General features: G+C 43.9%; 1 protein-coding gene across 9 annotated transcripts in view; it reads right to left on the reverse strand.

Annotated features, from left to right (window-relative positions):
• Positions 1-27,303, reverse strand: part of LOC111871062 (phosphatidylcholine:ceramide cholinephosphotransferase 2) — a 151,409-nt gene that overhangs the window by 28,031 nt on the left and 96,075 nt on the right. For 3 of the 9 annotated variants that reach the window (XM_033754089.1, XM_023863822.2, XM_023863823.2), the window contains one exon: positions 14,062-14,140. The exons of the other annotated variants lie outside the window; for them this stretch is intronic. The gene's annotated coding sequence lies outside the window, so the exon portion shown is untranslated. The remainder of the gene's footprint in view (positions 1-14,061; positions 14,141-27,303) is intronic. 9 annotated transcript variants of the gene reach the window in all.

A 27,303-nucleotide genomic window follows, 5' to 3' on the forward strand; every position in this document is an offset into this window, starting at 1 on the left:
CATGTGCGTCTGTTACTTGAGGCTGGACTGTGCTGATACCCTTAGACAATCTATTACGCCCATTACCGCTGTTTTACATCCGTGACCTATTTACTGACTCCCTCGTATGTGAGTTTGTATCAGACTGTACGGCGACACCCCAGAAGATAGCGCTCTTCACGGATACAGCTGTGAGATTCTCAAATCTAATACACAAATACAGTCTGTGGACCAAATGGCGATTTTTTAACGTTAAAGCAAGTGCTAAGGGGTTAACGGACTACTGGAAGACATAAGACAGAAAAAAGGAAAGAGAATGAAGAAAACAACGAGAGGAAAGACAAATGCGTCAATTTAATAACGCATGCAGATGAGTTGTTTCGGTAGGAACAACTGTTTCTCTTGACAACAATGCCTGCACCGCGAAGGAGTGAGTGAGTGCCTGAATCCGCGAACCTTCTTGACCTTTAACAAGCGACGCGCCTCGAAGTTGAGATGACGTCACAGTACTTCGCACCGCCATGCTCTGTGTAACGAGTCTCTAATATTCAAATTTATTAAAAACATGCGTAAACAGATGCTCCACTATGACGCGCTAATCACGTGCCTGTAGGGCAGACACTTCGCACCGCCATACGCGTTCTGAGACAGGCGCTGTGCAACGAGTCTCGGAGATTCAAATTTATTAAAAACATGCGTAAACAGAGGCTCCACTATCACGTGCTAATCACGTGCCTGTAGGGCAGACAGCCTTGCCCCCCCCTTCAGCCGGCATAGTTACTATGCTACGGCCTTACCGACCGAGCAAAACTGGGGCACAAGATTTTCTCCCTCTTTCACAGCTCTGAGGCTCTTTCTGTCTCCCATCGAATGGAAACCGGTAGAGCCTTTCCAGGAGTACAGCGGCTGGGAATCGAAGAGGACCACTTCACTTCAGCTGATGTCCAAGTAAACAATGCGTGGACCATACCCAACTCCATCTGATAAAAATAAAGTTCTCCCTGTGCTTAACTAAGTACTACTTCTTGAAGACGTATGGGAGAGTGGAAGTATAGATCCACGTATTCTTGACCTCGGCATTGGTTAAGTGGGAGTTAGTCAGGATTACTGACTTTTTTGAATCTAGTTAGTTAGTTCTATTCTCTTATGGCTCAATAGACCCTTTATTGGGCCTTGGCCGCATTTTCAGTTTCTTAATCTATACACAGTCGGTATCACTCCTTGGAAGGGGTATCAGCCCGCCGCAAGGCTTCTAACTACATAATGAACAACACAAACATAATAAACGCACAGGCATCCACGCCTGGAGTGGGGTTCGAACCCACGACTCCAGTGTTAGACTGCGCGGACACTGTGATCGGCAGTTAGTTATAATTATGGGCCGTACCATAGCTCAAGAGCTTAGTCGCTGGCTTCCCACCGCGGCGGCCCGGGTTCCGACCAAGGTCTGGTCAAATGGGATTTGTGGTGGACAAAGTGGCGCTGGGTCAGGTTTTCTCCGAGTACTTCGGTTTCTCCTGCCAATCTTCATTCCACCAATTACTCCACAATCACCCTCACCTATCATCTGGGGCTGGTACAATAGTCCAGAAGTGGCGGCAGTACAAGGGACTTAGTCCCACCCCACTAGCAATAAAAAAATAGTGGTTACCCTTACCCGTCTTCCACATGCAACATAACACGCCCTCGACGTTCACTTGTGTGATTTTACCGCATTAATCATTCACACGTTTACTCGTACACAATGGACATTAAACTGTCAGTTCATAACCTGCTTCGAACCATTAATTCACAGAACAGACCAACACACCTACCCACCTGAAAATGATTATGTAATGGTCGAAACATGCAGCAATTTAGTGTCCAGTGTATAATAATGTGCCTCTAATTAACTAGGAAATAAATACAGACTGGAAACTCATATCCGGCCCGTTATGCACTGATTTGTTCCAGGCATTAATTCACTCCGATAAATATCCAAGGCAAACGCTAGAGATGAGGGCAGAGAAGCGTACAGGGGTCAATTAGTCACTTTCTGCGCGGGATTAACAGAACTTGAAATGTATCAACGCATTATAACAAAACTCTTCACTTTAAAATTTCATGAAACTCCGTCCCGACAGATGGACATCATGAAAGTGACAAGAGAATTTTTATAACTTTCACTGAGAAATAGCCCAAAAGAATGACAACGAACAAAATCATAAGGGATATAAGAAGTTCTGGGAAGAACTAATTGCCTACTTTCCTTTAATACAACACAGACCGCACTGAAAAAAAATGAGGGTCACACAAAGAGCGAGGTCATCTCATAAGCCTCCTAACAAAAAATTGGCGGGAGGAGATACACAGACAGCAAAGTGATTTCATTAGCCTCCTTTTACTTTTTCAAAACATGGAAAATATGTTAAAACAAAAGTAGGCTCATGAGATCCCCCTATCAATTTTTGAATGCCTGAACCGATCTGTATGAAACTCGGTATATATATCCTGGCACCTGAGCTCATCTCAACGGCGCACTTCATAAATCTCTCCCATCAGTCCGTGTGTCTATACGTGTCGTATGTGTATCCCACTATCGTTACTAGGCAACGGCTTGGTAAAAACGTTACAGCTGCAACGAATACACACGTATTGTTGGACGCGTCGTTTTATATGATGTCCGCGTCGTATCAATGGAAATTTGGCGATCAGTTCTTTCATAGCTTGCTTCAAAACAAGGGAAGTGGGCCAATGACAGCGATAAGCTTGATAATAATGGTAAAGTGGAAGTTGGTGTTTGTAGTGATGGTAAATATACATACCTAGCCACAAGAACAGAACACTTAAGGTTAAAATGGCCTTATTAAAGCTCGCATGTATTCCATGTGTCCGTAAACAGGTTAAACTGCGCTACGGCACAAAGCTGCCAACTTGTGATAACAATTCCTGGTCCCGCTTGCGTGTGTACATGATTTGAATACGCTCAGAGTAAAACAAAAGGACCGAGACTGCAAAACATAAAGAAGCAGTTTCCTAAAGGTCACAAATCTACATAAACTTGGCATACAAAACTGCAAGACATTGCAAAAACCCTGTTTCCCAGACTGTCACTGAGTAAGATCGTTCGTTCTTCACTGTCATCATCGTCTTCTGACTTCAGCGTTATTTCCGTTGCATGAAAAACTGTTGTTATGAATTCCCTTGCAGCAGTAAGCTCTCTGGCATGGGAAACTTACTCATGGAGCTGAGCCCTTCTTGAGGAGCCGCCAATTCTGCAGCTACTCAAGAATTTCCCAGCATTTTATGGAGCCCGAAGGTTCATTACCGTGTTCACATGGGTCCTCGACTGGTCTCTATCCTGAGTCATATCAATCCAATCCATACCACCCCATTCTATCTCTCTAAGATCCATTTTAATAATGTAACGTGTCGGGAATCCAGAAGAGTCACTTCTATGGAAACGCTAGAACAGACCGTTGCATAGGAAACAACAATCGCTCTATTGTAGTTCTAACAGGAATCTCCACGGTTACGACAAATACGCGAAGCGTTCCCACAGAGACAACGCAATAACAATGGGTCATTGCGTAGGAATCGCAGAACCAACAAAGCAACGTTTCCACTGTTATAACAGAGGGTTCGTTTGCATAGCTGCGGCCGAGGGGATAAATAGCCCAGCTTCGACGAGAAGCAGTCAGTCTTGGAATATCCGATGCAGAAGAGATCTGCTATAAGCCAGAGAAGACAGTCCAGTATCGCCGAGATATTGTGAGCAGTATTTGTAACACTGCAAGTGGTAATGATTGTAAAGTGTGTGTAAGGTGAGCGAACGGAATAAATTCGCTATATCAAATACCACGGCGTACATTTATTTGTAGCGTGACACACAAAACACGCTACAATATTGTCCACCTACCTACGCCTAGGTCTTCCCAGTGGTCTCTTTCCTTCTCGCTTTCCCACCAATATCCCATATGCATTCCTCGTCTTCCCCATTCGTGCTACATGCCCTGCCCACCTCACCCCTTTTGACTTGTTCATTTTATTTATACTTGGCGAAGAGTACAAATTACGAAGCTCCTCGTTATGCAGTTTTCTCCAACCTCCTGTCACTTCATCTCTCTTCAGTCCAAATATTCTCCTCAACACCCTGTTCTCAAACACCCTCAGTCTATGTTCCTCCCTCAACGTCATAGACCAAGTTTCACACTCATACAGAACCACAGGCAAAATTATAGTTTTGGGCAGCAGACGAGAAGATAAAAGGTTCTGGACTGAATGGTAGCAAGCATTACCCGAGTTCAATCCCCTCTTAATTTCCTCCTCAATCAGGTTTTGATTTGTTATCGTCTTTCCCAAATATCTGAACTGTGCCACATTTTCAAAACATCTGTTACCTATCTTCACGTCATGATCTTTTTTCCTTGGCACTACAGCCCCAGCGGGCCTAGGCCTACCTCCATGAACTTCTCTGTTCACTTCGGTTTTTCTAGATCTTACACATTCGGTAGGACAACTTGGGTGGGTGATCAGCTCGTCGCAAGGCCTCTACCTGTACACAAACATAGAAAAACGCACACACACAAACTAAACATCCATGCCCTGAGTGGGATTCGAACCCACGATCCCGGTTTCCAAGCGAGCGAAGACAGTACATGCCTTAGACCGCTCGGCTACCGTGACCGGCATGTCATGATTTTGCCCTGCATTTTGGTGACGAGACAGCAACATACTTCCCAAAATGTCAAAAACCGAAGTTTACTGCCAGACGCCGTCATAACCCAATGCGAGAGATAATACGATTAAAATAAATAGGAAATTCACATCCTCGTTACCAGATTCGAATCTATCATGTGCCAGCTCAATCCAATTAACATCTAAATAACTTAGCCCTGTAAAACTCTGCATTCTGTCCACACAGTGTATCTGTGCAGTGCTCATTGAATCCAAACCCCGTCTATAGTCACACTAGTATTCAGAAGCATTCAGAAGTGCTTCTAGAAACCGGATGTTACGGTTGGACTGTTCGTACGCAGCAAGGTAGTTACCCCCGTACTCAACTGAGCACTCCATGGAGACATATGGGGGGAGTGGAGGTATAGCTCCACCATTCCCGACCACGGAAATATAGGTGAATGGTTAGCTTCACGGCCCCGCCGTTTCTCCCGGTACCCATTGGATGAGATGAGCAGGGCATGTAGCACGAATGGGGGAGAAGAGGAATGCATATAGGATACTGGTGGGGAAGCCAGAAGGTAACAGACCACTGGGTAGACCAAGGCGTGGGTGGATGGACAACATTAAAATGGATCTTGAAGATAGGATAGGGCTGATCTGGCTCGGGACATGGACCAGTGGAAGGCTCTTGTGAACACGGTAATGAACCTTCGGGTTCCATAAAATGCTCGGAAATTCTTGAGTAGGTGCAGATCTGGCTTCTCCTCAAGAAGGGCTCAACTCCGTCAGTACGTAAGTATCCACTGGCTGGGTGGCCCCAGGGCCTGTCTGGACGCTGGGGACAAGAGACAAAACACAACCCCTAGTACATATAACACAATTTTACCGTGACACATGACGTGTGCTGTGAGCTAGTTAACTGAGCTTCGGTTTGGGCCGCGCCGTAGCTCAAGCGGTTAGTCGCTGGCTTCCCACCACGGCGGCCCGGGTTCGATCCCGGGTCTGGGATTTGTGGTGAACAAAGTGGCGCTGGAGCAGGTTTTCTCCGAGTACTTCGGTTTCCCTTGCTAATCTTCATTCCACCAATTACTCCAAAATCACCCTCACATATCATCTGGGGCTGGTACAATAGGCCAGAAGTGGCCGCAGTACAAGGGATTTAGTCCCACGCCACTGAGTTATGTTACAAAACCCAGCTATTGTTCTGAGCGCTGGTCACAGGAGCGAATTGCGAAAACCTAATGTATTAACAGCAGGCTAGTTCTGGGCGTACGAAAGTATTGTCTGTTGTCGTTTAGAGGTCAGCCGGCAATGTCATTGGTACAGCTTCTTACAAAGCACAAAGTTCCGATGAAAAGTGTTCCATATTTTATGACGTATATCTTATCTCCCTATCGCAAATATCAAACGCTAAGCTGCTTTTACGTAGTTCCTTTTACGACGCTGACAAACACGGGATATCCAGAATGTGCTTGGAGAAAAACTAAGGCGAAAACCACGGATGTCAGCAGATTCCCTTTCCGAGATTCGAACCCAGTACTTTCCTAAAAGTCTCCAGCGTTACAATCACGTCGGTCGGCTTGGTGCTATGTCGCTAATTGCGCGTTAGAAACCTCAATCATTTGTCATAAAAATGTGTGATGCACGGGATCTAGTTTTATGAGGAAGCCAAGATGGGGTGGGCATAAAGAATATTGTCACGTGATAAGTAACTATAAATTGGTTTGGTAATTGGAATTATTGGGCACTTGAACACACAACTAGTGTTTCTCAGTCACGGTCTTCTGCTTCCGGGCTCACGTCCTCGCAGGCTTGCGGCCATATCTCGCTAACCTCCTACTTTTCTAACTACCGTCTCAGGACACTCTCACAATGGCAGCTAGTCCTTGGCTCCTTACCACACAGTAAACATCTCTTCGATTGTGAGCTACCTCATTGCTGGGGAAACAATGTGTCCATGGAGCTGTTCCCTAGCAATGGCTGTTGCAGTGTCGCCTGTTTGCACACTGTTACTTAGCAAATGGCTCTGCATGCCGTAATACTTGTGTGGAAACACCGGAAACTTGGAAGATCTAGCTGGAGCAGGGTGGGGAACATCAAAACGTGCCATATGGAAACCCGTGGTGAGGCCAAAACGTGGGGCCGCGCCATGGATCAGGCGGTTAGTCGCTGGCTTCCCACCGCGGCGGCCCGGGTTCTATCCCAGGTCTGGTCAAGTGGGATTTGTAGTGGACAAAGTGGCGCTTGGGCAGGTTTTCTCCGAGTACTTCGGTTTCCCCTGCCAATCTTCATTCCACCAATAGCTCCACAATCACGCTCACCTATCATCTTGGGCTGGTACAATAGGCCAGAAGTGGGCGCAGCACAAGGGACTTAGTCCCACTCCACTAGCAATAATAATAATAATAATAAAAAGGCCAAAACGTTGACACAACTGCTCATGATTGTGTCCAATGGCTGCCTTTACTAGTCGTGTTATAAATGTTTACTAGCTTGTTTTCGTTATCTTGTAAAAACGAAAGAAGGCTGAATTCACCTTGCTGTGTCCCCCCTTATCTGTTCGTTTTCTAAGCGATCCATGTCGTATCAAAGGAAAGTAGGCGAATGGTTCTTTCCAGAACTTCTCGTTTATTTAGACAGCTTATTTAAAGGCGCAGTCAGCAGCACATATTACGTACAGTCAAATGGTCGAATAATTCACGAACAATGAATTGGGAAGGAAACGGCAGTGGGTTACTTTAGGAAACTCGTACCATTATAAAAATTACGAAGTTCGATGTGAGCTTCGCCTTTCTTCTGGCCGCCTAAAAAATCCGTGGCCTGTAGTCCGCAAGCGAACTATACCGACTGAGCGACCGCCGCTCGTCGGCGAAGTTAGTACCTACTTCTGCGAACAGAGGGTGTCACGTGGTCAGCGCAACGGATTCCCACGGCCATTAATCTCGAGTTCCTAGACCGGTCTGGCCATCTCAACACCCAGTGAAACAGAACTCTGTACCCAGAGCAGAATTAGCGGCGCCATACCCGATACCTACGCAGTACCACCGAAGTCAGTGACGATAATGTAACGCAGGTGATCTAGCTCACAGTAATGTGAACACTCACTTTATTACACGATATCTTAAACTAGGCCAAACATTTTTTTTATAGGGTGGAACTGTAATCTTATAAAACTCTCGTGCTTGTTAATGTAATTAAATTTTTAATCACTAAAGAGGTTAAGTTATTCTTAATTAAGTAAATTATATTCTGGTCTGTGGGACATGCTCCAACAATGAAAGCGACACCATCTAGCGACAACATTAATATAATGTAAGGTCAAATATAAATTTATCTCTGTACTTAACTAATTAAGCACTACGCCATGAAGACGTATGGGGGAATGGATGTGTAGATCCACTTTCTTGACCTCGGCACTAGATGGAGACTTATCAACTTCACTCCCAGATAGAGCCTCTGGTGCCCGTTGGATAGGAGGCTTGGTGAGCCCCAGAGCCGGTCTGGACGCGGTAAGTTAAAGGTAAACTATCCCTGTAACAAGGCCGCGCCATAGCTCAAGCGGTCAGTGGTTGGCTTCCCACTGCAGCGGCCCAGGTTCGATCCCGGGTCTGGTCAAGGGGGATTTGTGGTGGACAAAGTGGCGCTGGGGTAGGTTTTCTCCGAGTACTTCGGTTTCCCCTGCCAATCTGAATTCCACCAAATTCTCCATCATCATAATCACCCGGGGCAGGTACAATAGGCCAATCAGTGGCCGCCGTGCCGAGTGGACCCAACTGGACTCCACACCCCACTATAAAAATTTCGCGAATTATCCCTGTATCAGGCCGTGGAGGCCCATAGGGTTGTCAGACGTTAAGGGCCCAACATTTTCTGAACAATCGACTCACAGATGGCGGTAAGGTTGTCAGCCTTACGTGCCGGCCGCACTATAGCCCCAGGAAGATTCCTGGTACTCATTTCTGTTAGAGGCTGAATCGACCCCAGGGCCACAGTGCGGCTGGAAGGGTTAGGTCAATTGAAAAAAAATATTCAGTGAACTCATTGGGACTTGGATACGCAACCTTCCGGCTTGTAGCATAGTGCCTCAACCAAGTACTGTCTGGACGCGGTAAGGAATAAAAAAATCTTTTGCTCCTGCCGGGAATTAAACCCAGGCCGCCCAGCCCGTAGCCCGTTGTTATATCGGCTCTGCATTAATAAATGCATCGATAAGTAATTGACTTCCGTTGTCAGCGCTTGAATCTGACGTAGGAGAGAGCGCGCTCCTGTTGAGTGTTGTCAAACCATGATCTCGGTCATACGTTGACATGCACCGGACTTTCATGCATTCAAGTCACAGTGAGCGCTATCAGCTGCAAACATCACCGGCTGAAAGTCAAAGCGTTCATGAAAGATGCAACAGGCATCTAACTACAAGGGAACGCTGTAATGACACTGAGAGGTGTGTTCGTTACGATATTGCTGTTGTCTGGTGTGACAGCCTACGAGGAGCCTACAGTTAAGAGGAAAGTGTTGTACAATATTCTCATAGAGTTTGGGGTACGCATGAAAAATATTAGGCTATTTAAAATGTGTTTAACTGAAACCTACAGTAAGGCTCGGACAGGTAAACATTTGTCTGAAACGTTTCCTATTCAAAATGATCTAAAACAAGGAGATGCTTTAACGCCACTAGCAATGTACAGGGAAACCAGGTGGGACTGAAATTAAATGAGGCACATCAGCTGTTGGTCTGTGCCGATGATGTGAATGTACTGGATGATGTGGTAGATACCATAAAGAAAAACACACAAACTTTAATTGAAGCTAGTAAGGAGGTTGATCTAGAAGTAAACCCAGAGAAAACAAAGTATATGTTACTGTCTCGTCACCAAAATGCAGGGCAAAATCATGACATAAAGATAGGAAACAGACGTTTTGAAAATGTGGCACAGTTCAGATATATCTGGGAACGACAATAACAAATCAAAACATGATTCAGGAGGAAATTAAGAAGAGAGTGAACTTGGGTAATGCTTGCTACCATTCAGTCCAGAACCTTTTGTCTTCTCGTCTGCTGTCTAAAAATGTGCAAATCGGAATATACAAGATTTGAGGCTTTCACGGCGGTGACTATGAAGAAAGCAGTCTTCTGGGATTTGGCACCGTTAACACCACATATACACGGTGCCAAATCCCAGAAGACTGCTTTCTTCGGAATATACAAAATTATCATTCTGCCTTTCGTTCTGTATGGGTGTGAAACTTGGCCTCTTACATTACGGGAGGAACACAGACTGAGGGTGTTTGAGGAGAATATTTGGACCGAAGAGAGATGAAGTGACAGGAGGCTGGAGAAAACTGCATAATGAGGAGCTTCATAACTTGTGCTCTTCTCCAAGTATAATTAGAATGATCAAGTTAAGGAGGATGAGGTGGGCAGGGCATGTAGCGCGCATGACGGAGAAGATGAATGCAGAGGCAGTTTTGGTGGAAAATCCAGAAGGAAAGAGTCCACTAGGAAGATATAGACGTAGGTGGGAGGACTAAAGTAGATTTTAAAAGAAAATTAGGATGGGGTGGTATGGACTGTATTGATCTCGCTCAGGACAGGGGCTAGTGGAAGGCTCTTGTGAACACGGCAGTGAACCCTCTTAAAACGAGTTCTGCTCTATGGTGATAATAGATATAGCTGCAACGAACCGTCTGAAAATCGGACAGCCGAGCACAAAATTCGTATATGATTCTGCAGGTTCCTACAGCAGTAATATCTTTTACACCCCAAAAATGGAAGCAGCGGGTGTCACCGAAAGAGGTAACCACCTACGAGAATATACGGCGTCAAAGTCCAGGAGAGCACAATAAACATTTCAAAATACTATTAAATATCCGTCAGGCAATGGAAAACGCCCAGTACAGTTGTGGTATCGAACTTAAAGAGAACTTCTACGCTAATGCGTTACCATTTCGCTTTACAGGTTGGAAGATATCAGTTTAAATGCAATGAAACCTAACAAGCTGGTGTAGCTGTAACGCCCTGCACTTATAATTAGGATATACTGAATTGAAATCTCGGTTGGGACACCGGCCAGCATTCACTGGGTCCCTACACGCTAATGGCGAGACAATATCTCGTTTAGGCCATAACAGTTCCTTCCATATCCTTTCTAATTCATCAATTTTATCATACCAACCGATGCCACACTGTCTGTATAACTGTTAGCGCCGTGAAGTAACCTAAAAGATATTGTGACGTAGTATGGAGTGTGACTATAGACGGGGTTTGGATTGGTGACTCGATTTATTGGCCACTTATACACACGACTCGTAACTACAAGCATTTACAGCGCCATCACTAATCTCCACGCTTTACAAATCACTACAGCACACGCTAAGTCTTTTCCATCCTGCAGTGTCTTCATTAGACGTTTCCTGGTAAAAGCTTCTAACAACGGCTATTCCTCTGCTTTCGTGCTCAAGTTCCGTATAGAACTGCCAACTATCAACTGACTTGGTTGTTCCAGTTCTTTTCTTTATAACTCCTAAGCACGGACCGCGTAGACAACACAATTTATTCTCGTTGCATACGTAACCGTTGCCGCGGGAACGTATTTCCCGAGCCGTTGCCGAGAAATTGGTCTGGTATAACTGCCATTTCACGGTCGATGCATAGCGAGGGTACTACACGCTATACTATGCAATGAAATGAGGTCAAGTGAACTGGACAACAGACAGAAGAAATGTATGCGAATAGATAATTAGCGTGAATTAGAAGGAATGCGGCCTTTTTAACCTCATTGCCTACCAATTAATTTTTTTCCCTTGGCATTACAGCCCCAGTGGGCCTAGGCCTACGTCCATGAACTTCTCCGTTCACTTCTGTTCTTCTAGATCTTACACATTCGGTAGGACTCCTTGGGCGGGTGATCAGCTCGTCGCAAGGCCTCTACCTGTACACAAACACAAACTAAACATCCATGCCCTGAGTGGGATTCCACCAATTAATTACACTTCATAAAAAGGAAATACGCTAAAGAGTTTTTAAGCCCCAGGCCATTTATCATTAATTATTAAAGTTGAGTAGCCCACCAAGTATGACATAACCGCATAGCAAAAACGGCACAAGAAACAGCGAGGCGTGTTGCAGAAGAGTAGGAGCAATTTCGATAATTTAATACCGGTTTGTAAGATCCGAGTTCCTCACTGTGACGACTATGAAGATTGCTCTCTTCTGTGATGTGACGCAGTATACTCTGGTACAGATTTACAGATGTTTTGGAGGATCGTGCTGCCTCCATCTTCACGGTAGAAGCACCTCAGCTCAGCAATCGCAGTAACGAGAACAGTGAAACAAGAAGTTCTGGGAATACTGGCTTACTTTCTCCTTCGATATGACACGGACCGCATAGAAAATGTTAGGAGACAAATAGACGGCCCGTTGCCTAGCAACGACGTAGGGACACGGAAAGCAAGGCGACCCCATAAGCCTAAAAAATAGGGAAGAACACACAGACATACACAGCAAATGATCTCATAACATACACAATAAGTCCATTCCTCTGACAACACGGACCGCACAGAAAACAAAAAATGGGGGATCACAGACAGCAATGTGATATCATAAGCCTAAAAATATGGAAGAATACCTAGGCATACATACAGCAAGATAATCTCATAACATACACTATAAGTTCATTCCTTTGACATAACACGGGCCACAGAGAAAACCAAACACACAGACGGAAGGTGATATCATAAGGCTTATAACAAAAATCAGGAGGCGGATATACAGATGGAAACACAAGACAGACAGAAAAGTGAGCTCATACGCCTCCTTTTATTCCCCTCCCCCCTCGGTAGGCTGAAGCATGAGCCTGCCTCCAGCTACAGGAAACACATCTCTTACAGCAAAACCTTACCTCTTCGTTGCAATGACACTAATTAGCTAACTGCATGGAGCAATGTCCTTCTTAGCGAGGTTCACTACCGGGCCCTGAGCTTGCTAATCGTCCGTTTCCCGAGGCGTATGAATCAATGCCAGCGCCCGTATCCTGTTCTCTGAGATCCATTCCTAGAAGTTCCGGGAAGAACTTACCGCCCACTTTCCTCTCATACAACACGGACAGCATAAAAACGGGGGGGGGGGGAGGACATACAGACAGCACGGTGATCGCATAAGGCTCCTTGATACGACACGGACCGCATAAAAAATTAAACATCAGGCAAGGGTTTAGTAAATACGTTCCTGCGGCATCATAGGACTATCATCACCAATGCTATAAAAAGAGGACAAATTAAAATCGCCACAAAATACATAATAAAACAAACGAAAGGAGTAACAAACAGTTAACCCCGTAGAAACAAATAATAATAAAAACCCAACCAAATTAACATACCCAAGAGAAGCCATCTCCAAAATAAGGTCCTTGAAATAAAACCCAGCAAGAAAAGGCATGCCACACAAAGCAAAACTGGAAACACCCAAGCAAGCCGAAGTAAAACTGCAAACGGGTTTTTACCCGGTGGCAGTGATACCACAATAACACACCACTCAAACAAAACCGGTGGCAGTGATACCACAATAACACACCACTCAAACAAAACAGCAGACAAAACTACACAAGCAATAAAGGACACACCACACTAAATGAATACATGTAACAATGGAAGAATTGCTGGACGCGGTGTTTACTACGCGGTACGTGTCGTATAAAATACTCAGCATGTAGATTATTAGTTCTTCCCAGGACTTCTTGTAACATCCTGACGCCTATACCTAAGTCTCCGCAACTGTCTCTTCCTTTTCCGGTTTCCGACCAAAATATGTCTACCTATGTATCTCCCAGACTACAGGGCTTAATGTTTGATCATGAAGATACATTTCTAACAATACAGAGATTGGGGTAAATAATAGCCCTTCAACAGGGCACGCGGTAGCCTAGTTAGTTGAGGCACTACGCTACAAGCCGGAAGGTCGCGGGTTCGATTCCCGATGAGATCACTGGGTTTTTTCAATTGACAATCCTTCCAGCCGCACTATGTCCTTGGGGTCGACTCAGCCTCTAACAGAAGTGAGTACGAGGACTGTACCTGGAGGAAAACGACGGCCGGCGCGTAAGGCTGACAACCTCACTGCCATCTGTGGGCCGACTGTCTAGAAAATGTGGGAGCCTCGACGTCTCACAACCCTATGGGTATCCACGGCCTGTTACAGGGATAGCTTTACCTTCTTTTTTAATAGCCCTTCAGTGAACCAATGAGAGATGGAAAGAAGTCAAGAGACAGGACATAGGAGCCAAGAAGGGCCTATTCAAGGATAGGGCGGCTGGCAGTTGAGACATAACATTAACAAGAGCTGACATAATTGACGTCAGTGGTTAAACTATTACATTAACCTAGTATCAAATGGTAACTAACTTCTTAACAATTATCTCTATTGCGTACCAGAAAAGGTGGCCACGGAGAATAAGTATGTTCCCACACGGGCAGGTCAACTGGAAGTCAGCAAACCAGCTTTACTTACCTGCAACAAACAGAAAATTTTATGAACGCGATATGAATAAAATATACACTTAAACGATGGAGCGAAAGTATTCGGGTTAAAGCCAGAGGAAGTGACTCAAGGATGGCGGAGAAAATTACGTAATGAAGACATAAATAAGTAACACAAGTCCTTCAAATGTTAGTTATTGAATAGAAGTAAAAGTTTTGGCTTTATGTTTCGGCCATTATGGTTCATCAAAATGTAATTATTATTGAGTAATATCTGAATACAAATATCCTGTATTATACACACGGACATGAGCCCAACAATACATCCGGCAACAGAAACGGGGGTTGGCATTACATTCTTACATTTACCCAACGAAAGTTATTAGCTGTTACTAACCACTGACTTTCGATACTCCCAGCTCATTTTAACCATACCGTCACGTGTTAGTGACTGGGCACGGGGTTTGGACTGATAATTGGATTTACTGAACGCTTATAACTCGTAACTACGAATAACTTAACAACATTCTCATTGTTTACACACTCTTAAGAACGATATACTCGTATTAATGGTGAGCGGGAATGCCTCAGTCGGTATAGCGACGGGCTTGACGGCAGGGGTTTAATTCCAGGCAGAGACAAGTTCTGTTTTTGTATTCACCAATGCGACCAGACCCCTATTGGGTCATACCCAGCCTCCCATTTAATGGATACTGGGAAGATTCTTTCCCCGGGGATAAAGGGGCGGGGCCGTGAATCTAACCACTCACCTCCATCTAGTGCCGAGGTCAAGAATGGTGGAGCCTTACATCCACTCTCCCATACATATTCATGGCACGGTGCTTAATTAATTAAGTACAGGGACAACTTTACCTACAGATTACAACTACAGCACATTAAGTTTTGTTTGTCGTTGCGAGGTAATGGCTGCTAACAATGCAACAAGACTGACATCACTTCCAACAGTTTCTTTACTGTTGCCTGTTGATTCGTTGCTGCGAAAACATGCTTACCGAGCCGTTGTCTAGCTACAGCCGCTTCCTCTTGTTCCAATATTCTGATCTTCAGGCGTCATGTCACAACAAAAATAAGAATTTGGCGGTGATTCAAGCGTATATATACCGAAATAAACACATTTCATTCGGAAGGTAGGCTCAGAATAGGGACAAACAGCTTGTTTCTGTAACGCTGAGAGAAAGATGTCGCATTTGAAAACATATTCCTTCCAGCATCGAAAATGCTTAATATGTCCATCATCAGTAATGTCAAGACGACAGGTCCACAGTCTCTTTCAAAACAATTCCTCCACTTAATGCGATCTAGAGCTTTCTCCTTCAAATGACAGTATCCTCTTCTGTCCCCAAGGTCATCCAGCATCTTCTTACGTCTTCTTCCTCGTCTTCTTGTCACTTCTATCCGCCCATCTATCTTTCCTTCGATAGCTTCTTTTAGAAGGCAGTTTCTGCGTAAAACATGACCAATCCAATTAGCCTTCCGTTTTCTTATTTCATGTAGGATATTCCTCTGCTCACTGACTCTAATTAACACTTCTTCATTTCTCACATAATCGGTCCAACTGATCTTCTCCATTCTTCTCCAACACCACATTTCGAAACTTTCCAGATGTTTCTGATCTACTGCCCTAAGTGTCCATGTTTCAGCCCCATACAGAGCTATGCTCCAAATGTAGCATTTCACTAGTTTCTTCCTCAAATTTAAGTCCAATTTGCTGGTAAAAAGATTCTTCTTCTTGCTAAATGCAGCTTTTGCCATGGCAATCCTGGATTTAATTTCACAAGTACACCTTCCATCATCTGTTAACAAGCTACCCAAATATTTAAAACATTTCACATTCTCCACTTGTTTTTGGTCTATCTTTATTGTGACTGGGGTTGGTTGTCTCGAAATTTTCATTACTTTTGTTTTCTCCACATTCATTTCCATGCCATAGCACCTTCCAATTTCAATTAGTCTATCAATCATGCCCTGTAGCACAGTTTCTTCCTTAGCCATTAACACAAGGTCATCTGCATATTTCACAGTTTGAATAATTTGCCCTCCTACTTTGAAGTCACCGAGCCCATCCAGAGCTTCCTTGGTAAGGCATTCGCTGTACAAGTTGAACAGAATTGGTGATAAACAGCATCCTTGTCGAACTCCTCTTCCAATCTGCACACTTCCTGTCTCCCCCCTGTCCAGTCGTACTCTAACTTTCTGATCCATGTACAATTTGCTAATCAATCTTCTTTCATGCCAATCGATACCTGTTTCTTTCAGGATCTGCATTAATTTGGTCCAGTTTACCCGGTCAAATGCCTTCTGCCAGTCTATGAAGCAAACACACAGTTCTTCATCTATCTCCAAAGTTCGTTCCGCTATAATTCTCATCATCCCAATTGCATCCCTGGTTCCTTTTCCTCTTCTAAATCCAAACTGATCTTCTCCAAGTACATCCTCTATTTTCCTTTCAATTCTTCTTTTAAGTATCTTTGCTATTATCTTTGCTGTATGTGCAATAAGACTTATTGTGCGATGGTCGCTGCATTTTGTAGCTTTTGTCTTTTTCTTTAAGGCAATCATTGTAACTTCTGTAAAGTCCTTGGGCCACTCTCCACTTTCATATATGGTGTTCATTAGTTTTGTCAGTGTTTTCAAACCACCTTCTCCCAGTAACTTGAGCACATCTCCAGGTACATCATCATCTCCTGTAGCCTTTCCCTTCCTCATTTCCTTGATAGCTTTTTCCACCTCACTTTGTAAAATATATGGTCCTTTCTCGTCTGTATCTACTTCTTCTTCCGGTTCAACTTCTAAGGTTTCTGGCCGATTAGGTCGATCATATAGTTCTGAAATATAATTTTCCCAAATTTTCAGCACTTGCCTCTGATCTACTATTCTATTCCCCTGGGAGTCTTCGATGCCAACATTTTGAATCCCATGATTCTCTTTCCATCCTAGTTCTTTTGTCTTCATGTACATCAAATCATAACGGCCTGTTCTTTGAAATTCCATAATCTCATTACATATCTTCTCAAGATATTCCTTTTTGGCCCTGTCCGTGGCTCTTTTCAATTCATTCCTCAGTCTCCTGTATTTCCTCCTGCCTTCTTCATTGTTGACATTCTTCCATTTCCTTCGCTCCTCCATTTTACTCATCATCTCCTGTGTAACCCATGGTTTTCTTGCTATCTTCCCAACTTTACCTACCAAATCACTGATAGTATCTAACATGCATTCTTTTATATCGTTCCACTGCGCTTCAGCATTTCCGCTTTCACCTTCAATTGCACCGAGTTTCTCTTCTAGAGTCTCTTGCACGCTTTGTCTTTGAGCATATAACTTCTCCAAATCCCATCTGGGTCTGCGCTTTCGAAATCCTATAATTTTCTTCAACCTGGTTCGGAACTTGGCAACCAGCAAGTTGTGGTCAGAGTCAATGTCTGCCCCAGGAAGCGTCTTCACATCCTTCACACTGTTTCTGAATCGATGTTTCACAAGGATGTAGTCCAGCTGATGCCTCTTCCAATAGGAAGGTAAAGTTATCCTTGTGCTTACTCATTTAAGCACGACGCCATGAAGACGCAAGGAGGAATGTAGGAGGGAGAGTAAGTAAACAGGTCACAGACAGATATAAAACGTAAAACGTGTGATATTCGAAACTGAAAAACAAAAACAAACATTTGTTTCTCGACATAGCCTCCACCAACGCTGATACACTTGTCCCATCGCTTTACCAGTGTGTCGAAACCCAAAGCATAGAAGTCTCAGCCACCTTCGCTCTTCGGTGGTACACCCCACAAGCACGGTCGCCATTTAGCCTATAAAACCAGCCGGTAATGAATCTGGATTGTGCTGCTACCTAGTGATACGTACAGAAAACCAATTACATCCATTACAGCTGCTTTACTTCCTTTTGTGACCTATTTACTGACTCTCCCTCGTAACATTCTCATTTCTCGGCACTAGGCGGAGGTGAGCGGTCAGCGTCTCGCCCTGGCCGCTTTACTCCCGGGGAAAGAGGAAAGATCCCTTGGTACCCACTGACTAGGAGGTTGGTTGGGGCTCAGAGCCGGTCTGAACGTCACGGAGTAAAGCAGCAGCCAGGAATCGAATCCCTGCCGTCCATTACGTAGCCAGGCGTTATACCGGCTCACGAAATATTGGCTGTTTGCTGTAAGAATCATACGAGACGCTGTGGGCATGTGCAGAACGCGTCGATGCCAAAGTAAGTGGTACATATAGGGAGCACTGTGCTTTGCGGGGTTATCAGCTTCCTTTAAGCACGGGGGATAACATGAAAGGCAGGACACATCGACATCTTGTCATGTGACGGCTAATCGAGTTGTGCAACAGGTGGCGGGTGTGTTTCCTTTAAATATCGGCTGTTCCCAGCGAGCTGAGTGCGGCTGCACTGCCACACTCTGGCACAAACCTTCTTATAATTCGGATTCCCTTGTCAGTTCGCTTGCTTACAGATTGTATAGGCTTCAAAATCACTTTCCAGCCCAGTAAACTGCTGCTGGCCCAAGCCAGCACAGCCATGCTTGGTTTCGGGCACCATAAGCAAGGATTTTTGTTCCTGTAGACTTCTATGCGTTCTGAGATGGGGCCTCCTCTTCGACCTGATTACTATTGGTCACTCCCTATCTACTGAGGAGTGAGTCCGCTGGCACTCACTCTCACTCACTTCCGCTCTCACGCTGACAACTTCCGGCATCTTTATATACCGCAATCAGGAATACCAACATTTTGAAGAACAATAAAAACGAAAAAGGTAAAGGTATCCCTGTCACCGGCCGTGGAGGCCCATAGGGTTGTGAGACGTCGAGGCTTCCACATTTTCTAGACAATCGGCTCACAGATGACGGCAAGGTTGTCAGGCTTACGCGCCGGCCGGCCGCCCTTTACCCTTAGGAAGATTCCTGGTACTCATTTCTGTTAGAGGCTGAGTCGACCCCACGGCCATAGTGCGGCTGGAAAGATTACGTAAGATCCACCTCATCGGGACTCCAATCCGCGACCTTTCGGCTTGTAGCATAGTGCCTCAACCAACTACGCTACCGCGTGCCCCTTTGAAGAACAGTAGTACTTACAATTTCTTTATTAGAGTCCGTCACAACACAATAATATAAAGGTCAAGGCTAATAAAGAAATTGTATATAATAACACAACAGGATGCACGAAATAAAAAAAACAGTATATGCCACCTTAGCCGGAAGATCGCGGGTTCAAGTACCAATGATGTGGACTTTTTCAATTGACCTAATCTTTCCAGTCGTACTATGGCCCTGGTGTCGACTCAGCCTCTAAGAGAAATGAGTATCAGGAATCTTCCTCACCATTGCCTAGCAATGGCCCCTTTTATTCGTTACGCTATTCCGGCTTTCAGCCGTCATGTCACAATACTAACTCTACTATAACATGTAACATGTCTAATGGTTAAAGTTCTTGGTAAGCCTTAATAGATAAATTAAACAAAATTATAATTAAACGTACAGACCCATGTATTGTTTACACTCGAATCTTTGACAGGATCTGAAGATGACACTAAAGCGTTGAAAGACATGGCCCATTTTGTGACAATACAGTATATGCCGTGACTGCATTTCACGCTGTTTCGCCGGACTTACTACGCAACACGAGATAACACTATGCAAATATAACCTTCTCCTCATAATTTAACTGTGATATCCAGACACGTGGAAAGAAAATGCATGTTCAACACTACATTTGAATTCGATATACACAGCAAACGACCTCGGATACCGAGGCCGGCATCAGTGATCGCTTGGCGGCTCATTATCTCAAAATTGCCCTCGGCATGGGGGGGGGCACCTTGCTGCGATTTTAGCTTTCATATGCCCCCAAATCAAGTCACTACAACAGAAGTGGAGGGAGAACGGAATAAATAAAGGCTAGAAAATACTACTACCATCACTACTACTACTGCTAAGACTACTATCACAACCACTATCGCTACTACTACGGCTGCTAAGACTATATTACTACTGCTACTGCTATTACTACTACTACTACTACTACTACTACTTCTATGGCGCAACAGCCCGATGTCGGGCCTTGGCCTCCCTTATCAAGCCCCTCCATTCCTCTTTATCCTGCGCTGCTCTCTTCCAGTTCCTTACGCCCATTCACTTCTTTGCATCTTCTTCCACCGCATCAATCCATCTAGTTCTTGGTTTCCCTGCACGTCTCCTACCACCTATTGTACTGTATAATATTTTCTTTGGGATACGCTCCTTATCCATTCTTTGTACATGCCCAGCCCATTGTAATCTTTTAAGCTTTATCGTCACTGAGATCTCTCGCTCCTTTTATAATTTGTATAATTCTTCATTGTATCTTATTCTCCATATCCCATTCTCTTTTATTGGTCCATAAATTCGTCTTAGGATTTTCCTCTCGAAAGAACTGATGACTGATTCCTCTTTCTTGTTCAGCGTCCAACCCTCACATCCATAATAAAGCACCGGTCTTATCATTGTTTCATATACACGTATTTTTGTTCTAAATGCTCGGTGTATATCTTTGATCTAAAAATTGATAGTAACGAGAAATATGCATTATTCGCTAGTTTTATTCTTGTTATTTCATGATTTTCCTCTCCATCTTTGTGGAATTTCGATCCTAAATATATGAAGTCTTCAACTATTTATATCCCATCCCCTTCCATGTTAATTTCTCCAGTTTGCCTTGAATTCCTTCTAGAGTGTATCAGCATTTTAGTTTTATTTACATTCTCCTCTAAGCCAGTTGTTTTTGCTATGGTTTTTATTTCTTTATATATCTCCTTCATTGCTCTTAGGGATCTCGATACTATAATAATATCATCCGCATACGCCATTATTTGCGTTTGTTTATACGCTGTTGTGTTCCTTGTGTCTACACTACATTTCCTAACTATATATTCCACTACCAAATTAAATAGTGATGGTGCCAAACTGTCTCCCTGTTTTAATCCTTGATTTGTCTTAAAGCATTCCGTTAACTGGTTCTGGATTTTAACTTGATTGATTGTTTCTGTCATGGTTAAGTTAATTATTCTACTTAGTGTTGTTGGAATACCAAAAGTCGACATAATCATCCTTAATTTCTTCCTTACTATTGTATCATATGCTTGTTTAAAATCTATGAAGCATAGGTAAATATCTATATTAAATTCCCAGCATTTCTCCGTTATTTGTCTCAGGGTGAATAAATTGTCTATTGTTGACCTATTGGGTCGAAATCCTGATTGATATTCCCCTATTATTTTTTCTATATATGGATCCAGTCTCTCTTTTAGTATCCTTGTTAAAATTGTATATGCTGTCGGTAGTAAGGATATACCTCTATAGTTACTACATGTTAATTTAGCCCCCTTTTTAAATATGGGACATATAGTGCTCTTTCCCCAATTTTCTGGTATCTTTTCTTCTTCCCACACTTTATTTATAATTCTGTGGGGTGATATTATTCCTTCTTGTCCTCCTGCCTTCAATAATTCTGCTGGTATGTTGTCTCCTCCTAGTGCTTTATTTAGTTTTTGTTCCTTTAATGCTTCTTCCACTTCTTCCTTTGTTGGAGGCTCTATTATCTCTTCCTCTTCCCCTTCTCCATCATCTGTATTTTCTTCTTCATTGTTCTCGTTATCTTCCATATTCTGATTTTGATTTAATAATTGTTCAAAATATTCTTTCCATGTATTCATAATCTGTTTTATTATTTATTAGAAGCCCTTTTTTGTCTCGGATAAATTCTGTTTTTGGTTTGAAACCTTCTTTCATATATTTGATTCGACCAATGGCATTTTTCGTTTTGTTATTTTTGAAGTCTTCTTCCAGTTGCAGTAATTGCTCATTTAGCAAGGCCCGTTTCCTTTTCCTGCAAATCTTGCCTGCTTTCCTTCTTGCTTCTTTATATGCCTCATTCCTTGCTCTTGTTGGTCTTTACATACTACTACTACTACTACTACTACTGCTACTACTGCTATAACAAATAACCAAACAACTGAATGGCCGCTAGTACATGTTTCAACACCTTCTGTGGAATCTTCCTCAGGGTAAACCGCGGCCGGAGAGTAAGGCTGACCTCACGGCATTTGTGAGCCTACTGTCTACAAAATGTGGGAGCCTCGACGTCTCACAACCCTATGGGCCTACTGACATAGCTTTACCTGTGTAACTAGAGGTGACAGCAATGTGTCAGTAAGCGAACAGCGAACATGCTTCGCCAAGTAGAACAAGCGCAGGCTGACTGAACGCAAGTCACCCGTCAATCGTACAGTCTCTATTGCGTCACGGGGTCAACACTGTGGAAGCATAGCAACCGGAATGCGCGCCAAGCAACGCGGTTCGCCTTGTATTACCAGGTAAAGCTAAGCTGGACATGTAGATAGGGTTGCATACGGGAACTGTGATACCTATTTATGGTATTAACATTTCATGTGGGGGGACGGCACACATCATGCTATAGTTTAGTAACGAAACGGACATAGAAGTAAACATAGATACTCGCAAAACTAAATATAAATTATCATGACATGGGCCCAAAATCAGTGCCGAAGTCATATACTGCGTGTTATAAATAATTTGGGAAAGCTTCAATATTTACAGCGTGACTCAATATGACTATGCTAAAGGACGGGGGACCGGAGAATCAGGGTTAGATTCCCAGAAAAGGCAACATCAAGTAGACTTGCTCTGGGGTCCACCCAGGTTTTCGCCTTCACGTTGTGACGTCAAGAATGCGCGGAGCTATACCTCCACGCCCCATGTCTTCATGGCCTGGTGCCTAATTCACCACAGGAACAAGGGTACCCTTACTATTCGCCTTCAGATTTTAACAACATGATGAAATAAACAGAAGAATAAATCCTGGAAATTCATTTCGAAAACTGTTACCTTTCCTTCAGTTTTTTGCATCGTGTTGTGTATAAATGGTAAAGCTGTCCCTGTGCCTAACTAAGCAAGCACTACGCCATGAAGGCGTATGGGGGAGTGGAGGCATAGATGTGTGCTAGTGTCAGGACTGAAATGACCATCAACGTAAATTTCTGTTGACCTACTATATGCTAACGATTACCAAACACCACACTTTTCGATTACCTTTGGTCGTCTTCAGGCGGTACGTACTACAGCAAACCTGGTTACCGAAACGTCATAGGACCTCAAGGCGATATAATCCAGCCGCAAGGCTTATGTAGTATTAACTGTCTGGCCATGTAGTGTTCCTTAATAATAACTACTATTACAGCTATATTGGGATTAGAATACACAGAACTATAGCTTTGCCTGTGATTCTGTACGGATATTAAACTTGGTCTCTTCACTTTAAGGGAGGAACATAGACCGAGGATCTGTAGTGTGATATTCTCTCAAAAGATGGTGCTAGTCACATGAATGCCAGAGCCACCTTATCGAATGGCAGGTCAGAGAAATTGGCGGCGAAACGGTGTTTAAATTTTTGGGGTCCCTCTGTATTACCAAGTTTCATAAAGATTCATTCAGGCATTCAAAAGTTAATAGAAGGGTGGATTCGCAGACACAGACAGCACGTAGATCGCATAAGCCTACTTTAGGAAAGTAAGCTAAAAGTCTTTGTTTGCAACAAGGCACCTTTTTTTTTTGCGTCATACTATAACTGGGAGACACTGTCAAGGATATTCACACGATTATGTAAGAAGGAGGGGATTCAGTGGAAGTTGGTTACAGCACGAGCAAAGTAATACGCATGTCCGTTTTAACTGCAGACTGACGCGTAACAGACCAACACGCACACACACAGTCTCATAAGGAAATGGCCTAATTCCAGAACATTTGTTGAGAAACAGATGGTCACTCCCCACGTTTTGTAGATTAGTTCAGAAGCCTACGCTACTCGACGCTATGAAGTCCGGTCCGTGACCTCACACCATATTTAAAATTACCCTTCGATCTATGCCTAGCTCCCCCAAGTTGTCCTTTTCTTTCAGGTCTTCAGGCTAACATTTTGTAGGCATTTCTCATATCCCCCTGCTTTCTCACTGTCCCTTCTCGTTTCATTCTTTCTGGCTTTACTCTTGTTCTCATTTTCCTTCTGCCTGAATTGTTTCTCCGTTCTTCTTTTCATCCTTGGGTCGTTTCAATGTTTCGGCCGTTGTCACACAGACTATCCTACGCTTGTCAAGAGAGGCTCTGCTTAAATGTATCAATTTATCTGCGAGCAGGCGTATGTGACCAATATACAAGAAGTTCTTGGAAGAACTTATCGCTTACTTTCCTTTCATATGCGGACCGCACAGAAAACGACGCCTCCAACAATTATTTGTTGTAGCGGAAATGTGTTTACCGAGCCGTTGCCTAGCAACGATAGGGGGATACATACACCCAGACTCTTCTCTGATACGACACGGACCATAGGCAAAACGACTCCTCCATCAATTATCCTACTGTTGCGTGTATTCGTTGCCACAAGAACGTGTTTGGTGAACCATTGTCTAGAAACCGTAGGGACACAAACTTAAAGACACACACACTGATGTGAGGGATTTGTGAAGTACGGAGTTCAGATAGATTCAGATGTCATTATATACAAACCAAGTTTAAACATTGGTTCAAGCATTCAAAAGATGAACGGGAGGGGGATTCACAGACACAGTATGGTAATCCCATAAAAAACAAAAAACAAACTCTTGAGTCCGCAAGCGAACTATACCGACCGAGCGACCTCCGCTTGTCAGCGAAATTAGTGCCAACTTCAGCGGATCGCGTCGTCAGTGCAACGAATCCCCACGACTGTTAATTTCGGTTTTCTAGACCGGAGCCACTATCTCCTTGAACCAGCTTCTCAGTTATCCTCACGAGGCTGAGTGAACCCCGTTCCAGACCCACTACGTCTCATAAAATCTGATAGCGCCGGGTATCGAACCCGGGACCACTAGACCACAGAGGCAGTCTGGTAATCCCATTAGCGTACTTCAATTTTTTAATGAAAGTAGACTAAAAATGTCGAAATTAAAATGTTCGTGGGGGGGAGGGGGTTCCGCAACGAAAAGTTGCAAAAAATGCGTACCCGTTTCTCTGTCGGCGTGCCTGCCAACAACGGTAATGGTCAGCAGAGTGTCAGATACGAATACTTTACAAATGGTGGTTTACCGCCAATCAGTTTTTTGTATTGCTAGTGGGGTGGGACTAAGTCCCTTGTACTGCGGCCACTTCTGGCCTACTGTCCCAGCCCCAGATGATAGGTGAGGGTGATTGTGGAGCAACTGGTGGAATGAAGATTGGCAGGGGAAACCTACTCGGAGAAAACCTGCCCCAGCGCCACTCTGTCCACCACAGATCCCACTTGACCAGACCCGGGATCGAACCCGGGCCGCCGCGATGGGAAGCCAGAGAATAAACGCTTGAGCGATGGCGCAGCCCTCCGCCAATCAGTTCGTCTTGGCGTCAAGCACCTTGAGACTCACGACCAGAGATATTTTATGTAACTGAACCTTTGCTTTCATAGTCCTTATGTAACATCTTCTCTGACGAGAAGATGGGTTTGTCTCTTAAGAACATGCTTGGTCTTTCTTCAAGTGTACGTATCGCACTTATAACGTGTTACTGAAAATTCTTCCTTTGCACTAGACACAAGTCCTCTGTCAGTCCAGGCTTTGCAAAGCAGATCATGCCTATCTTACGTAACTTATGCTACAACGGCAGCTTAGTCACATGAACGGCCGTAAGCTTGACAACAGCCAAGTTTAAGTCTCTTATATTTTCTACGCCTTCTGAAAGACCTAGTCGTTTTTCGAAGGTTACACTGTTACGGACACTGAAGTTGAGGCTCAGAGACACTTATCAAGCAGATAAGACTGAAGATCTCTTACAGAATCAAAACATCAGTGTCAATCCGATAATAGAAGAAGCAGGCTCGTTACACGTGGCTAACAATTCACACACCTGCTCTAGAAAACACATGATACCGAGCGCTGAGTAGGGCTGTTTACCAGCGAAACTGATAAGCAACAAAGATAAACTTGCATATATTGCAAGTGGGTAGTAGAGACGCTAGTCATACAGGTGGCCAAGTTAATGAAGGCCAAACAGGTGCAAATTAAGCGTTATTTTTGCGATGGTTGACGTCATCATTAGGACGATAACAGAACGTGGAGTAACACACTGGTTGCCTTGAGCGAAACACTCTCAGGGAAGAAATTTATCTCAAACATACAAGGATGTCATGTGTTATCGTAAGGTGTTAACAATTGCGTGTCGATGGAAATACCAGAAAGAACAACGGAACGGACAGAGCTCATTGTTGAAGATTTATATATTCTGGGATAGAGAACCGTGTAGTTTGTTAAGAGTCAACCTATGTTTCGGTTCACCAGACGGCGGTGAGGTTGTCAGCCTACAACGACCATCAAGAAGCAAAATAAAAACATTATTCAACATCCATAAATCACATGAGACGCCCATATTGACGTCGCAACATTGACATTTTAATATTTTTAATTATATAACTATTAACGACGAGAGTACACAGGACACTACATTAGTATACAACTAGAAAATCATTCCAGAATAAAAACATTGGCCAGTGTAGGGAAGAGCAACAGATGAATTGAAGATAAAAAATGAGTAAAGTTATTCCTGTAACAGGTCATGGAGGTCCATAGAATTGTGAGACGTTGAGGCTCCCACATTTTCTAGAAAATCGGCTGACAGTTGGCGTTAGGGCTGTCAGCCTTACGCGCCAGCCGTCTTTTACCCACAGGAATATTCCTGGTACTCATATCTGTTAAGAGGCTGAGTCGACCCCAGGGCCATAGTGCGGCTGGAAGGGTTAGGTCAATTGAAAAAATCCACTACATCGGGATTCGATCCTGCAACATTCCGGCTTGTAGCACAATGCCCCAGATGAGCTGAAGGTGAATGCAATTTGCGTTAATACCTGATGCTGGCAGAAATATGTAGTGAAATTATACTGTATCTATACAAATAACTGAGTTGACGGAACCATACAATAATAGCAAGAAGTTCTGGGAAGAACTAATTGCCTACTTCCCTCAGATAAGACACGGACCGCATAGAAAGTTACGCCTTAAAAAGTTCTTGTATTGTGTGTATTCGCTGCCACGGTAACGTTTTCACCGAGCAGTTGCCTAGCATCGATAGGTGGAGACACATACAGACACACGGACTGATGGGAGGGATTTATGAAGTGCGC

The sequence above is a fragment of the Cryptotermes secundus genome, unplaced genomic scaffold (genome assembly GCF_002891405.2).
Source record: "Cryptotermes secundus unplaced genomic scaffold, Csec_1.0 scaffold73, whole genome shotgun sequence".
Lineage (NCBI taxonomy): Eukaryota > Metazoa > Arthropoda > Insecta > Blattodea > Kalotermitidae > Cryptotermes > Cryptotermes secundus.